At 36.3% G+C, this 15894-nt stretch overlaps 1 protein-coding gene across 1 annotated transcript in view; it reads left to right on the top strand.

Annotated features, from left to right (window-relative positions):
* Su(var)3-3 (Suppressor of variegation 3-3) overlaps positions 1-15894 on the top strand; it is a 237704-nt gene that overhangs the window by 4145 nt on the left and 217665 nt on the right. The gene's annotated exons all lie outside the window — the stretch shown is intronic.

Genomic DNA, 15894 nt, shown 5'->3' with positions numbered 1-15894 from the left:
GGATCTCTGCTTCATTGGAGTCCCTCATTCTGGTCTTGGGGTTACTGGGAAAATTGTCTTCGATATATCTCACCATTCATTGCCTCTCCCTCTCTCTCCCTCGCTCTTTCTGCCCCCTGCCTACTCTCCAGGAGTTGACTTTATCAGGCTTATTAAAAACCGATAGTGAGATTCTGTGTAGATTACAGCTGGTTACAATCTTACTGTGCAATCTCGCATTTGGGGTCTTGGTGACAGGAATAATGTGGGGCCATTGCTGATAATGTATTTATTTATTGAAATGCCGGAGGTGAGGTTAATTGAGCATTTGGGTTTTTGATGGATTAGTAAACTCATGGGGGTTGATGATTTGGCGGGGGGTTAGGAGAGAAATCGTTTGATTTTGGGATGTAGAGAAAGACAAAGGACTTCCATAACTCGGATTTATTACGAGATAGTAGGATTTGGTGATGGTGAGATAATAAGAAAAAAATTATTTATTCAGTTTTAGCGTCCAGTTATCTGTCCAACGTGTAACAGATGATAATTGCACCTTTGGTGGCTGATTGTATAGTAATAGAACGATTTATTTGTTGAATATACATATATCTAGGATACGATCATATAAATATTCGTTAATAGCTGACGAATGGCTCATTTGAATGATGAAAGTCATGCCAAATCAGGTTTATCAAATATACATTTGTTTACTATTCATGAATAAACGTTTAGTAGAAGCAAATTGACCTTAGCATGGAACAAAAGTTCATTCTTTCAAAATAATTCGCACGTGCTATCACTGTATCGGCCTTGGGGGCCACTCGTATTTCTAGTTTAGTCATTAAAAAAAAGATGATTTGACTTATGTATCAGAAATGGTTCCTCTCACTTATTAAAAATTGATAGTAGGATCTTTTATAAATTGGAATGGAGTACAATCTCATTACGCGATTTAACATTGGTTACTCTTGGCGGTCTCGAGGATAGGAATTATGTGAATCTATTACAAATGGGATTTTTAATTTAACAAATTGAGGTGGACTAGTGTCACGAGAGGAGAGGGATGTTTTTTTCCATTGAGGATTGGGTTTCTTTATAATCTCATTTAAATTCTGAGAATTAATCATTTTGGGGATGACTGTGCGATGTTAGGACGGGGCTTCTGTATTATAAAGTGAAAGTATTCATAAACAAAGTCATAAACGAACTTCCACAATTCCGACTTCCTACGCAACTTTATCTCATTTCTTAATAACAAAAGAAAACCACAAAACCAATTTGTGTGGTAATAGGGCTCAGAACAGTCTTTAAATCACTTGCAATTTCAGTTGTTGTAATTGAACATAGTGATTCATCTGTAGAAATGCAGTAAGAAAAATTATTAGTTTTTACAACATCGATAAATTCTCATCATGAAAAATATGTTCAATTATATATCTCCACTGCTGGAAGATATTAAGCAGTAATAACACAGATCACTAGTCTGAGAAACCACTTATCAATTCAAAATCACGTTCCCGATTAGTTGAATTCATGTCCAATTGAAAAAAAATTGATGAACTTCCGAGAAATTTTACGTAATGAGAAAAAAATCCAGGAAAAGTGATTCATCATGAAGAGACACGAAGAAAAAAACTTTTGCAAAGACTTTTTCTACAAATACGAATGGTGAGGTTGAAATAAATGACAATTAATTCGTTAATGGATTTTAAATGAAAAATTCACTTGAATGAATTGAAGACTCGTGTTCTGGGTATTAACAAATTACTTTCATTTTTCAAACGAATATTCAATTTATTTTGTTTATTTGTAAGTCATTATCTTGATCTAAGGAAAGACGTATGTCTGAAGAAACTTTAATCTTCTGAGTGTACGTCAACTGAGATTTTATCATCGCTCATCAAATCATGCTAGCTGATTGTAGTGCACTTAAATGCCAATTTGCAACTCTATTTTCCTCGTTAATTGAATTTTTATACGGAGTTGTTACAGTTCCCAACCGTAGTCTCTCCAGAGTTGACTTTATCAAGCTTATTAAAAACCGATAGTGAGATCTTGTATAGATTAACGCCGAGTACAATCTCACTATGCAATCTAACATTGGTTTCTCCACGGAGTCTCCATCACAGGAATAATGTGAACCCATTGCTAATGACACATTTAATTATTCAAATGGTGTAGCAGAGTAGAGGGGATATTTTTAATTAAAGCTCTATGATTCAATGCATCATTTTTTCTTTTTTTTTTCTAATTTAGTTGGAGTCTTTGGAGTTGATAATTTCGATGAGGTAATTGAGTGATTAAATGGGTGTCTGTAGATGGATTCACATTATTTGATTTAATCATTCTTCTTTATTCTCGTTTCATCCATTTTCTATGACATTAACTCGCTAAATTGGATTTTTCATTAAGGGACGGGGAGTAATGGAGGAGTGTGGTAGTGTCGTTAAACTGAAAGTAGAAGTTGAAAGAGGGAAAATATTCGATGATGTTCCCGGGGTATGTAATCGTATGTGATAATGATCTTTATTAGTGTAGCATCTAAGTGAGCACAAAGGGTCCAGTTGATGAGATTTTATTCAATTCTATTCTGAATTTTACAATAAGGAAGGAATATACAACCTAAGTACGATGAATCACTTTTATTTGCCATTCAATGTCGCTTGGGATTCGGTATTCTCTGGAGGTTTATTATTTTCAGATCTATTCTTCTTTACAAGTTGTTTATGATGACGTTAACGCAAGTTTGCGAATAATTGTCCATAAAATTGCTGGCTCTTCATCGCAGTTTATTAATGACATTGGAATAATTCAGTAGTGAAGTGGTAAAACGAGCTAAGTGACTGTTGATTATTGATTAGTTTTTGATGAATACTTCGAAATCTAGGAGGGATAGCAAATTTTTTTATTATGACCTTTTTTGTGGAGCGAATTGAGTTCTATAATCAATGTTATTACAAAAATTGCGCAATCTCTTTTAGATTCGGAGTCATTGCTCAAAAACTAGTCTCAGAGATCAAGTCAATTTATCTCATTTTTACTTCGCTTCTGAATTGTATTTATTTTTAGACGTTGAATGCATTATTTTTTATTTTTAATTTGCTCGGATTTTTTTTCAAGTTATTATGGAAAAGCAAACAATGGTATCAGTGATTACTCGCAATCTTCGCCAAAAAAAAAAGAAGTTGATGGGTTTTTGTTCGCTTTTTGAGTTGCAAGGTGAAGGGATTTTGGTATTTATCCTCATTTGTTCACGGTTTTGCCACATTTTGTCTTGTGAAACTGAAGGTTAACTCACAACTACTATTATGCGGTTATAGTCAGTGTTTAATGATAGTGGTTTTCGGGGACTGGTGGTAATTCTCGGGAATAGTGACACGAGTTATCCCTTTAACTGTTTGTTAGTTTATATGTACGAGTTTGGGTTTTACCTCTCAAGACCAAGAGAAGGAAAATTATATGGGGCAGTCCCTTTGGCTCTCTTGGTTTCTCTCACTCTCTCTATCTAGTCACATTCCCAGCGGTTACCGACGTTTATTAAACTGCACACTCAACCCCACTTCGAAATCCCAGAATGTGTGTCAAGTTGAGTTTTAGTAGTTTCATTCATTTTGCTTTTCGAATGACTTGAAATTTTAATTAAATTCCAGCAGATTTTGGAGGATATAAAGCAAATGAAATTGCCTCATTGATATCCACTATCTGCTATCATAAGATGATGTATCCCAGGCATCTCAATTTACGTGAGCTAATGCAGGATTCACGACCTTAGACTATTTTTGTACTCCAATATACCGAATTGAAATTGCACTCTAAATCAGGAGTCAAATGACTTTTAGATGCGGTGAATGTGATTTAGATATTTGAAAAAAATTGGAATCAATACTAGTAATAGAATAGGGATCCATTCAGTTTCCTTTTTATTTGGAAATTCCTCCAGTTTTCAAATAGATAAAAAATAAATGGTTAAAACGGTTTATCTAAATTCAGTGAATAGTGTGGAGTAATGTACACCTTCGTTTAGAGAGATAATATCAGAAATCGGTGAGACAGAAGTCCAGTGAGATAATAACCATTCCCATGAATTTCCTCATCCCCTCCTGGTTAAACTTGTGAGGTTTTGGGTTACAGAATAGTGTATTTAGCACAACCGGTGAGGGCTATCGTTAGCTGGTCTCTATTCATAAAGTAAACGACTCCTTATCTTGATTAGACACACGTGTTTCACGCAACCGGAGGTTTAGTCTATGGTCTGGGTCATCTTTCTTTATTTTTAGGAATTTAACCACTACCAGCCTTTATATCAAGGGGTTTTCTTCCCCTTTGGATGATCCTTCTGATTGTATCAGAATGGGAAAATTATCTGGATTGGATATTTCGGTCAACTTGTGATAAATTTTTGATGGTTAACGATCCTTGATATACAACTGTTGACAAGGATTTATTTCTTCGAGGGCGTTTCATTCGTTCGTTTTTTTTTATTACTATTTTTTCTTGCTCGTTTTAACGATAAACAGGTCGCACTACTTCTTCATTCCTCTCTCTCTCCATGTCTCTCTTTATCCTACCTCATCCCTACCGAAATAATCGTGACGCGCAGTGGTTAGGAAGGATGTCAGAGAATGCGACATGGCATTTGTGTCTTAAATATTTGAACTTTTTAGTAGTTGGCAAGATGGTGAAATTGAGGTGAAGAATCAGACCAATGTTTTAGCTGACTTTGTAGATATGAGGTTATATATACAAGGATAAAAAAATGTTTTTCAAACATTTTTGGCTCCGCTGATGGACCAGAGAATCAACGTATCAAAATTATTTATCCAGTGGTATGAGTAAAAATTGACAAATAAAACATCCATATCGGTGTATGTGTGTCGGTGTGTTGCTGGTTTGTTGGCTTTTGCCGGCACTGGGGGTTTTACAACTGATGTGATTCTTATCGGTTCTCGCTCTCCTTTGGATCGTTGGCGTGTTTCGCATTCCATTCCGCTTCAAGTCGATCGAAAAGACGAATCGAATAAAAAGTGATTTCGAGACTTTTCAATTACTGAACTCCATTGGATGGATCATACCTGTACACTGAGCTTCGGCTCTTCTTAATTTTTTATATTAACCTTTCCTTGCTTCTCCTCATCGCCCTTTAATTTAATTAAAATATTGATAAGGATATTAATTCTCTTTGTAATAGCAAATAAAAAATTAATGTATCGAAGCTGATGAAGTGTCTTCTGGTTCAAGTGGTGCATTAAAAAACGTTGATACTTGGTAGAATTTTATCACACTGCCAGACCTTCTTCTCTTACCCACTCTCGTTAATGGCATTTTGATCTCTGCTGAAGAGACAAGAGGAAATAAAAAGAAAAATTGTTAAAATGTACGCGGATGTAAACAAAAAATATATATAACGCAGAATGACTGGCTAGTGCCTAGTCTGTACCATACCAGATCAGGTTTGATATTTTAAAACTTGGAATCCCACGTGAGAACGTGAGGTTGACGCTCAAATGACTTCCATCTCTTGTTTCCAACCGCATGTGGGGCTTTGGTCGAGAGTGAATAAGAGAAACAGACTTATATAAAAATAATTGAGGGAGAGGGGAAGGTTGAGGTCTTGTGCCGGTTGAAGTCGGTACTTTCAATTTGTGGATAGTGAGTTTTTGTGAGGACGGGTGAGACGATGAGGACTCTGGGCACGAAGTAAACGAGAGATGGAAAATATCTGGTACAGAGGGACAAGGAGGATAAGAGAGGAGACAGTAGCATCTCTTGAAGATCACCCTGGTGATCTCTGGTTCATGCTTTATGTATTTTTCCCTCTCCCTCTCCTCCATCTTCGTGTATTCTGCCGTCAGATTTTATACGTAAAGTTGGTAAAAATCGAGGGAGGTTGACTTCTAACCACTGGTTATGTGGTATCGCATTGGTTTATATCTGTAGAATCATAAAATTCCATTGGTGAATGACATTGAAAATCAACAACAACTCGGTATATTTTTCTTTATCGATTGGGTGAAGAAATGTATCGTATCGACACGTTTCAATGCACTTTTCTTGTAATACCACAGGTATTCTCATTATCTCTTGGTGTATACGTGATCGTGCATTTAAAATTCATACCTCCGTACGTTGAATCCAAGTTTATTTATTTTTCGGAAAACTTACATGACCATATTATTATTGTAAATACACTTTGTTGGTTTAATGGAAAAATATACAGGATTTTTTACGTTATTGCGTGGGTTTTTATCGCTCAGCAGGCACTTTCAATTTAATTTAATGAGGGAGAGCAGGGATTTTGTTGAGGGTCAAGGAGAATCGAGACGTTCAATTTTTTTGTCTTCAAAAAATGTGGGAATCGATTAATTTTCATTTTGTAGTTGATAGTTGATTTCACAGGATTTTTTAATTTTACAGGGAAAAAATTAGTCATAACGTCTGCTTTTTGAATTATCAAAAAATTTATGAGCAGTTGGCTAGTGACTTTCAGGAAAGCAAGGGGAGTTCGATTTAGGAAGAAAAAATCCTGAAGTTTCTTACTTCACCGAAGATTCAATGGAATTATAAATTGAACCGTAGCAAGATAAAAAATTCTCAACTCGATGGAATCTTGAATCAAATTGGTGAATAATCACAGTCAAATTATGATGAATTTTTCATTTATTGCAAATTCTGAAGTCTATTGATCTGCCATTTTTTAAAATCTGTATTCATCCTCACGAAGTACTTGAATTGAAGTTCAAATTTTTGTATGGATCTGTCAATAGCTTGACATTCTAGTGGAATTAGAATATAAGGATGCATGAAAAAATTACACTGATCGTTCTCCTGCACAGAAAGCGGAAAGAACTTCAGGCACAGTTCAAAAACCATAAATGGAACAATTTAATGTATTCCAATGAAAATCTACATATTTTTTCCACATATTAAACTCAATCACTACTTTACGGAGTATTCTGGAGCCATGCATGCACTCAACAGCGTGAAGCGATTGAAACTACGTGCACGAAATTTGAAAATAAAGAGGGAATTAGTTCTTAAAAGTAATTCTACATATTTAACCGTTGAAATATCATAATTTTTCATAAAATGATAAAACTCCATCGCCCAAAGGCCATTCCCCTTGACAGCATTGAAGTAGCAATGAAAAATAACTTAAATAGATACTTGAGAGATCTAAGAAACATTTCATGTTTATTCGTATCTGCATAATGTGGAAAATCCCATCTAATTAACTTTTTCACTCTGAGATAGAGCTTTCAATGTGCCTTAATATACTTGAGTGTCGTCTTCTTCTGGTGGATAGGTAGCGTACTTCTGGGTTCACGAGTGTGTGTATGAGTGCAGTGGAGGCTAATTGACATCCCACAACCTTTGAATTATGATCTCTGATGCACACGCGATAATCCACAGCGTAAAATCGTGATCAAGATTTTTCTCTTTTATCGTAAAATAGCCGCTTGAGACTGTACAGTGGAATAGTGGCTTAGTAATTGGGCCTCAACCATTCTATCTTCTCACAAATTGAATTTAAAAAATTTTTCCCTCAGTCTTCTTATTGTTTTTTATTTTTCTTTTTATTTTACTCTAATCGATTTTTTTGTCACTGAGTACAGGGGTAAGGACCGTGGAATTTCCATTGTAGGCGATGATGTACGTGGCATCGGGGCATTCAATAGAGCCACTACTTAAGTATCAACGCAGTTTCCTATCTTCTAAGACTCCTCCGCAACGACCTTGACTTGGGTAGTGCACGGTTAGAAAGCCAACCCTCTCACACTTACTCATGAATGTGACTACTGAGAACCAGTTATCGATACCCACACATTTGAATAATACACTGTTGGTGAAAATACGTACAGTTGGTCCAGAGTTACGAATCAATTAATTTTCCAGAGTGCACTGTAATGAGCCTTTTGCCCACCCCATTCGTTCCATTCTCTCTACGGTATTTTGCATCGTAAAGTAGGGAAATTAGTGCAGCGTAATGACTAGCTTATAGGTGCACTCTTTTAAATTTGTTCGGTCATGAGGAGGGAGCGTAAATAGCGTGATTAAGGATTTTATACAGCATAGGACACACTATGTGTCTTAATTAATGATTGACCATTATTTATGCATTAGTTGAGGGTGGAAAAGTTTTTGGATGTTGTGGCAATGTGTGGGAAGGTCGGAGTTGAATTATTTATGATTTTTTTTAGAAATATCTTTGTGATATTTTATTTATTTCTGGTGGGAAATTATATTGTTAGCAATAGCTGACTGATTTTAGGAGCCAATTTATTTTATTCATGATTTTAGAAGTTTATCACAAAAGTGTGGAAATTTATCGTTAAATTTTAGGAATGAAAGATCCTAAATTCGCATTTTAAATAATGTTCTTTAAATTCAACGATATGATCTACCATCAAAATTTTATTCCATTGTAGTCGTTAAAAAATATTTGCAAAAGCATTACATTTGAGAATTTTTCAATTGTCGAATTTCGTTAATCCCTAGCAAATATTGATAGCTTAAAAAATGTATAAAATATGTGCGTCACGCATATGTTTTTACATATTATTCCTAAATTTGAATAATTTATTGGAAATTAGTGTTACAAAACATTTGAATTCTGTTATTTCCTCAGTTCTTCAATTTTACTAAAGCAAAAAGTCGAGTTCAGTGAAATACAACTAACGGAACGAATTGCCTTCATTAATTGATGAAATATAGGAATATTTCGGAGAATTTTTCAAAAGGTCTTATTGAATTTATTACCATTATATCGATTTTTTAAAAGACTAGTTCCATTTCCTTGTATTAGGCAGTTGTTTTACAATAAATATGTAAATTCATTCGATCACTGAACGGTTTGGAATGCTGATCAGTTGACTCAATCTACTGTATTTTAATTTAATTGCATTTTAAATGAGAATTTAGTGACAGTCAATAATATTTTATTCATTCTCAAACAATCAATATTCCCTTTTAAAACATGAATAGAATGTTCATTTTCTCACTGTTTAAATATCATCAAATAATTTAAACGTTCAATGTGGAAGATCAACAGAGTGTTAATGAGGTTGATTCATGCTAAATAGACCGGTAGCAGCATTAATCTATTCAACTACAACGTGTTATCACTGATATTCTATATCGCATTTTAAAATTGAGTTGATCGATTGTTGACATATTTTATCATACGTTGATTATTGAACTGTAACACTAGTTTCCAATGAGTACTCAATGGATACCGTAGAGTGATTAATTAATTTGATTACTCAATTTATTTTCATACTGCTCTTCGGAAAGTAAAGCGAGATTTTAATTATGCACAAGAAATAATTACTTTATGAAAGATAAATATTCTATCTCAAGTAAACCATTTATTCAGTACGAGTGAATAATGTCTCGAGGTTTACGGACTGATTTTGAGATAAATTTTGGTTCACTCCGTTAGTAATAGAACACTGTAGATAAGGGAGTTTAATTTCATGAAACGGCTGTCTTTAGTTTATAAATGGAAAATTACTGGGACAAAATAACTCGTTCTTGGTTCGTTCATAATTAAATTATCCAGTTTATTCAATTACAGTTATGATGATATTAAATTACATCAACTTCTCAGATAAGACATGTCTTCGGTAGTATTGTCAGATTGAAATTGTTTTCTACTTCTGTGACAGATATTTGATGAAATGTCATTTTTTCCCATTACATCAATGACTTATCGTGGATGAAGGTTTTCAGGGGCACACGTTCCCTTGGGAATTGTCTCGTCGAATAGCCCAAGACACTTGTGAATTCTCTTTCCATTATTGACAAAAATGTTCACGTATTTCGTTGTGGTCCAAACGACAGACGTGTGGCAAAAGGGGTGACATACTCAGTGTACAAGGGCGTGTATGTACAGATGCAAGCCAAAATCGTGGAGTAACCCCCGTCTGACGCTCTCGGGTTTTAGTCCTTACGTGACTCCATTGGTGGATGCGTACGTGTACCGCCTTCTGAAATATGCCTGTCGAATAGTCTACAATTTTTTTTTATCACTATTTTCATCTGCCGGATTTTTCATCTCAGTTCTTTTTTTTTTTTTTTTGACTTTCCAGTTGAGAGACAGAAATAGAGTAAAAATTGAACGGAAATTCGATGTTCAGTCTCTTGATACGATTATTGACGTGGGGATTTCACGGATGCGGGGCACAGAATTTTTTATCTACTCCACTATCAGCTGTACTCGTTTACGTTGAATTGATTGTTTTTTTCCACTTATTTTATGGGGGATTTTAATGAATAGTCTGGGGATATTGAAGGATGGAACTGACGTTCGCGCTTTGTTTAATGTTTTTTTTTTGGAATTGCGACAGACATTTGATGTGAATTTTTTGTATGTAGGGGAAAGGTGTTCATTATTAGGAATGTGTCAGTGATTTTTGGCGACATGCGACTAATTTCTAGGGATCTATAAACAATTCAGTAGCGAAGTGGTGAAACGAGATGAGCAACTTTGGACTGATGATTAGGTTTTAATGGATATCTCGAAATCTAGGGAAAATGGAAAAATTTTCATCAGAATCTTTTTGTAGAGTGAATTTAGCGCTACAATAAACGTCATTACCAAAATTACGCTATCTCTCTTCGATTCGGAATTATTGCTGAAAAACTAGAGTGAGAGATGGGTCAACTTATCTCGTTTTACCACTTCGCTACCGAATTGATGGTTATACTGGACAGCAAATGGGGATAGCTATTAAATTATTTGTCTACTCCACTCTGTCGCATCGAATTAATTGTTTTTTCGTTTTAATTTTTTTTTCCTAATTTTTAATAAATACTCCGGTGTTATTTAATGATACGTCTGACACTCGCCTTGTTGAACAAAATTTTCTCATGCATGAGACATAATTTTACTGATGTTCGAGTCGAGTTTGTGTTCTTGAATATTTTCGCACTAAGTGCATTGTACGAAAAGAGCATAAAGGGGGAGGGAGGGGGGATGGAGAGGAGGACATACCGATCCATGGAATAGCCGTGAGTGCGCACCTCATGGTGTGGCGCACTGGTAAGTAATGGCAGTTGTTTCGGAAGCGCACCACGTACTGACTGCCAAATAAATATACACAATTCACGCTTGGGTGATAAACAAGCCGCGAATATAAAACAAGATGGATTTTTTTTTGCATTTTACCCTCCACACCCTCATTCGATTTTCGTTGCGGACTTTTCTCTCTTTGTTTATTCTTCAATTTATTCTCATTTCGCGGTATTCCCTTACTCCTCCTCCCTCTGGGAGGGGAGGGAGGATGAGAACTGTCGTCTTATTTAATTTCTTGAAGATGAGATATTTAAAATTCCGATGGTTATCCAGTACGATGTAGTGGAAAATATTTTTGCATTTTATTATCGAATGAAGAAACTGGAATTCGAATGTTTCTCATTTCTCTTGGGATCGCAGTGCTGGAGGGACAGAGGGGGGAGATTGTTGCCCTGCAATCCAATTAGGGGTTTGAAATTTTGGGGAGACAGTGGCTAGCTTGCGTTTATTTACTTTTCGGTGATCAGGATATAGTTAAATGATGAACAGTAGTTTTCATTTGATTTTATTAATGAATTATAATCGTTCTCGTCCGAAGAACAGTTGCTGAATCGCCTGACGAGCGTAATTTTTTTACCACTGGGATAAATATCCATTGTACCCTGTTCCACAGTGATTTTTCTGTACGTTTTTTCCAAACATGCCGGATCAATAGGGTTCTCGTAACTACTACCCAAGCGAATTATCAATAAACGCTTGATGATGTTTATTTGGTGAGAGCAATGAGAAATGGATTTTTCAATCAACGCAATATTTTCTCTCATTTTACTCTTATTTTCGGGGATTTTTTTTTCGATGGAGGAATTGATTCCCGATAAGTTTGCAGTTGTGATGATATGTGGTGAATGGATATGAGAGAATTTCGAAAGATTCTGGGGCATTGTGTCCCACTCAGGTAAGCCACATGCCACACAACGCGGTAGACTAACCACGCTCATCGGTTAATCTCCAAATTAGCGTGATCATTAAAAATTCATTGACTCTGGTTAATTCATTAATTGACGGGATCAATTTGCGGTCTAGATGATACGAAAATTTGAGGCGATGTTGGGTGTATCTTCCTGTCATCATTTCAATGTGAAAAATCCCGTTTCAAAGTGAATGAGAGAAAAAAATAATAATTTATTTTCATGAGCATAACAAGATTATTATTTTTTTGCTCTTCTCCTCTTGCTCCTCCTGTCCCCCTCCCCACCCCTCATGGGTTTTTGGTTTCTTTTTTATTCGCCGGAGGGTGAGCCCGTGTGCGTTTGCCGCTCCAACGAGGAGTCTTCAGACATATAACGCTGGCAAAGTCCGTGATAAGAATCGTCCGAGAAAAGTGAGGGACGAGACGTTGTGGTATACAACGCACGCGGTGTATACGATGTATGAGTTGAGAAATAACGAGTAAATGGAGTGGGGTATGAGTGAGGATGTGAAATAGAGTGAGAGAAAAAATATTAAGAGAAAAATAATGATAAGAAAAGAAAAAAAAATGAAATGAAAAATCAAAGGAGCGGGCATGCACGTGCGGAGAAAAAGAGAGAGAGGGATGTGGGGAATTGGAGGGCCGTGAGAGATTCCAGAGAAATGCGAAGGAGGTGAGCAGAGAGCGATATGACGGGATAATAATCGACGCTGGTAAATTTCTTTTGGGGTTCCATCCTGTTTAAAGTAACGGAATGCTTGGCCAAAGGAACCCATACAGAAAAGAAAAATGTTAAAGAACAGAAAGGAGGAGAATCTCAAGATAATAATAATAAAAAAAATATGTATATATATATATATATGCATATATATGTCTATGTATATATAGTGGGTAGGATATGCCGCGTGTACACGTGCGTGCCTCTACAATGTACTGGGGTTGTGTGGACTCACTCCCCGGGTGGGTACCTGCAACTTTATTGCACCGAGTTCGTAAATTTTTTCCTGGCTCTGCATGAATGTTATCCAGCACTCTTTCGCCTTCTGGTACCTCGTTCAATGCGATTTCTCAGGGGGTGATGGTGAGAGGTGGGTGGAGAGGGAAAATGGAATTAAAAAAATGGTGTTTGGGGAGGTAGATAGAGGTGAGTTGTACGAAAAGTCCTTTCGAATAGTGACCGATTGGTGGATAGAAGGTAGGGAGGAGGGCAAGGGGTGTGTATCGTGAATTTCAGATGACTGTGGGGGTATGGAGGATGAGGGGGATTTAGACGAGGGAAGTTAATTGGCATGAGTGGAAGGGGTGGGGGGCGGGGGGAGGTGCGCGCAGGTTTAAAAATTGAAATCTTGATTTTTTCAAGTTGTGAGATGAAACGATATCTCCAAATCTAGGAGAGATAGCGAAATTGTCATCATGACATTTATTGTAGTTCTCGAGTCGCTCCACAAAAAAGGTTCTAATAAAAATTTTGCTATTTCTTCTAGATTTCAAGATATTCATCAAAAAATAGTTAATAGTCGGAAGTGACTCATCTTGTTTCACCATTTTGCTACTGAATTATGGTTTTAATGCTTAAATAGATGAAAAAAATCCAATATCCATTGTTTATTCAAAGGAGAATGAAAATGAACTAAAAATGATATATGCGGAAGGAAATAGGGTTGAGTTGTACGCGCTGCAAATTCTATAGTCGTTTTGAAAAGTAGCCGATAGGTGAAGGAGTGCTCTTGAGAAGTGAGGGTGTGCGTTACTTGAATTTTAGATGACCGTGTGGGTTATCGTGGATAGATGGAGGGATATGTACTACCCAGAGAGTCAATGGAAATGTGGGGGAATACGGTTTGGGGTCGTTTTTACGTCACATCTTATATAGCAAGTTTCTCGCACATGCGAAATCTATTTCAAACAAGTTGGGATAGTTCTACCTCCCTTTACGCTTGATCGCACTCGATTCCAGGAGGTGACTGGAATTTAGAATTAGGGTAAAATGGATCGGGGAATTATGTTATGTATCGGAGATTGTGTGGGGATTGGGGGTGAATGGCACTTTGTGCGGGACGAGCTTCCGTAATGGGATCGGTCACATTGTGAGAAGTCCTGAAATATGTATTGATACACTCAACATTATTTATCATATATAGTGTAATTACCATAAAATTGTCAGCATTTTGAAAAATTCATACTCCAGCGATGAATTTTCGCGAATTTATTGGTGGAATCAATTTCAAGATTTATTAGAGAGTCCGCACATGTGATAGAAGGGATTAGTTATTACACAGGGAGAGAAATATTCAGTAAAAGTTATAGATTTTGAGTTTGCTTACCGATTACAAAAGTGAGTAAGAAAATTTACGTTTTGGTGTCGCATTTCTTCCCTGAAAATTTCGATGAAAATTACAGAATGCTCGGAAAAAAATTCTGGACAGTTCCTCTACTAGATCTCACTTCAGAATGACGAACAATATACGCAATTTTTATTTAACATTTCTTTCCGTGCAAATGAATAAATTTCGGACGCAGGTTTAAGTTTCCGTAACAGAAATTGCTTCACGCCCTCTACCATCCCCATCCGAATAATTTCCACACATCAATCTTCTCCAATTATAATTAGTTCATATTTCACATTATCTCTGACTAATTATTTTAATTAAAAAATACTCTCCTCATAAAATTGCATCATTTTATACCCCAAAATCTCCCGAAATTATCGCAATTTCCATTTTCATGTTTTTGTGGAGAATTGAAAATGGCGTGAGAACAGATAATTCGGATAATAAGAAATGTGAAAATTAAATTACCACAGCTCCTCGTTCAATCATTCGCGTCAGGCAAGTCAACGTGCTTTTAACGCGATGTGGTATCGCGCGAAAGATTTTACGGACTGTCAGTGCAGGTGTGCTCGCAAAAACAGTAGAATTGAAATCGCGTGAATCATGCCAAGTTCCTGTCTCCCCCCGCCTTTCCTCTTTCTCTTTTTTTTCTGCTCTTTACCCCCATCCCCCTCCCCTGTTTCATCTCCTCAACTTCCACGACGGCCAGTCGATGTGAAGAATAAGGTAGCGGATCGGTATGGGGAGCAAATAATGCCGGTTTGGTTTATATCATTCGGTTCTCCAATTCAACGCATGCATACCACGCGCGAAAGATGAGCGACATTAACAAGGATAAGATGTCTTCTCCTTTTTTCCTTCTCTGACGTTGGTTTTTTTTCCAATCCTCTTCAACCTCACACGATAGGAGGCCAAATATTTCGCTGAGATTTACCTTCAATTCTTGAACATTCGAAAATATATACAACCGATACCTTTTTGCTGTCTTCTCGGTGAATCATCGTTCGAATATTTTTATTCGCCTGTTTCGATTATTTTTTCTGTTTGTGTTTGACCTACAAAATGATGAAGACAGTCATCGATTAATCGTAAATTTTGAATGATGGTTGGTTTGATTCTCCTATTTTTAATTATTCGATTAATCATCAATCGATCGAGGTCTTAGGGCTGATGATGATGTGGTTGGACGACAATTTTTTTTAGAAAATTTAGGATTAGTCACTGAATGGCATCACGGAATGATTTTCAAAATAAAAAATGCAATCTGGTATTAATGTTAAATTAATATTTTTACAAATTTCTTCCCCTTCAATTTAATCGTTTCGCGATCTTTATCGTTATGTGGCCCGAAGATGAGGTATGTCTAATAGCGGATTTGCTGTTTCATTTAACCAATATCATGGCCAATCACTTCTCCGTTCCCATGATATCTCATTATTGACAAAAATTCTTGTCAATCATAGGACGAGAGGAGAGAATAGTCGTATGAATCGACATAACTGCGATCTCAGAATAAAATTTCTTTTCATCGTACATCGATTCGCTCCCTGAGAATGTCAAATAATTGCAGATTTCTCCGACTCGTTAACTCGTTTTAACTA

Source organism: Diachasmimorpha longicaudata, chromosome 13 (assembly GCF_034640455.1).
Source record: "Diachasmimorpha longicaudata isolate KC_UGA_2023 chromosome 13, iyDiaLong2, whole genome shotgun sequence".
NCBI classification, from domain to species: Eukaryota; Metazoa; Arthropoda; class Insecta; order Hymenoptera; family Braconidae; genus Diachasmimorpha; species Diachasmimorpha longicaudata.
This window is presented reverse-complemented; position numbering and strand designations above follow the sequence as displayed.